Source organism: Polyodon spathula, chromosome 58 (assembly GCF_017654505.1).
Source record: "Polyodon spathula isolate WHYD16114869_AA chromosome 58, ASM1765450v1, whole genome shotgun sequence".
Taxonomy (NCBI): Eukaryota; Metazoa; Chordata; class Actinopteri; order Acipenseriformes; family Polyodontidae; genus Polyodon; species Polyodon spathula.
Genome location: NC_054591.1, coordinates 48,849 through 50,500, shown reverse-complemented (window position 1 = coordinate 50,500; position 1,652 = coordinate 48,849). Strand labels below are relative to the sequence as shown.

Genomic DNA, 1,652 nt, shown 5'->3' with positions numbered 1-1,652 from the left:
TTTGTTGGCTGTGCTGTCATGTACTGCTGTGGACAATGTATCTGCTATCAACATGATCTTTCCTGGGGTGTACACTATCTGTATATCAAGGGGCTGATTCAGCCACATTTCGGGACTGCTACGCTGCTTTTAAGTTTTAACTGTTTTTGTTTCTTTGTTTTTTCTTTTTTATCTCAAGTTTTAAATTGAATTGTTTTTTCTTTGTATTTAAACTGTGTTTTTAACTGGATAGCTTTACAGAGGTTCATTATTATTATTATTATTATTATTATTACACACTACTTGTAAGCCCCCCTAGTCTTCTTTAGCCACGTTTTTCTCCCTGTTTAATGATGATAGTAGTGCTCCCCTGTAGGATCTCTTTGTAAACCATTTTAAATTGCCTTCCACTGCTCTTTTTACACAGAGAGCCCTTAGTATTTCACCCTAGATGACTAACTTCAGTAGAAAATAGAGATGATTGTTTGGTAAGCCTGTGTTGTCTGTCCCAAGGTCTGCTTATACTAGCGAGGAAGATCATTTTTAATATAGCAAAGCATACCAGAGACAGAGGATTGGTCACAAGCACATTAATTAAGTTTACACTGGCACCTGGCAGCAGGACTGGGGACTGACGTATCATTGCACACCCGCTACTGTCTACATTGTAATTATTGTACTAGTAATTATTGTACTCTCCATTGTGCCTGACCGTGTAACGCTCCGTCTGTAAACTGATAGTTTCGTAAATGAACCCGGATAGCTCAGTCGGTAGAGCGTCAGATGGATGCATGCTACGTGCTACCTCAAAGGGAGAAAACGGAGAAGGGAGAAGTTGATCATCCGCGACGAGGTGGCCGAGTGGTTAAGGCGATGGACTGCTAATCCATTGTGCTCTGCACGCGTGGGTTCGAATCCCATCTTTGTCGTAACTTTATTTGTCTTTTTTCGTTCCCTTTTATCTTTTCACAACGTGTTTCTCTGCAAGTACATCGGATATCCGCCTCCAGTAACAACATACGACACGAAAGTAGCCTAAAGGCCTTTGTTACTTGTGCTTAAAAAAATAAAGATACAAGGCACCGCTGGGATTCGAACCCAGGATCTCCTGTTTACTAGACAGGCACTTTAACCATCTAAGCCACAGCGCCCTGCAGCACACAAGCACCTCTGTGCCAGTGGCCTGTGAAATGAAACGGATCAGGACCATGGCGCTACTACTACCTCTATTGCAATGCGCCATTCCAAAATTAAGTGGGGGAAAGTTTTGCAAATGAAACAAACATTCAAGTACGCATTAGTCTTCAGGAAACAGTTTCCGGACTTTGACATCGGAACTGGATTTAATTTCATCTGACTGATTGAAATATGAAATCTGGCAGGTCATTTGATTTAAAGAAAATAGTAAAACGCACAAGATTTGAACTCGGATCGCTGAATTCAGAGTGCTAAACATTACACCACGGAACCACAGTGAAGAGATCAGAGGTGGATGGGTTGTCAGCTGTCAAATGCCCCTCGCTGATGACTCCTGGACAGCAAGGCGTTACGCCCATCTGATTGCAGACAGCAGTTCAACAGCATGCATGTCTCCAGTTTGAATTCAAAATGCGACGTTTTTATTTCTTAGTTCATACTGGAAACTGCTGGCAGGTCTGGCGAACTGAACTATC

General features: G+C 42.1%; 2 non-coding genes across 2 annotated transcripts; one reads left to right on the top strand and one right to left on the bottom strand.

Moving 5' to 3' along the window:
* Positions 1-826: 826 nt before the first annotated feature.
* Positions 827-908, top strand: trnas-gcu. The gene has a single exon. It is a non-coding gene; the product is annotated as a tRNA-Ser (tRNA).
* A 148-nt stretch (positions 909-1,056) lies between these two features.
* On the bottom strand, positions 1,057-1,130 carry trnat-agu. The gene has a single exon. It is a non-coding gene; the product is annotated as a tRNA-Thr (tRNA).
* Between the last annotated feature and the right edge of the window lie 522 nt (positions 1,131-1,652).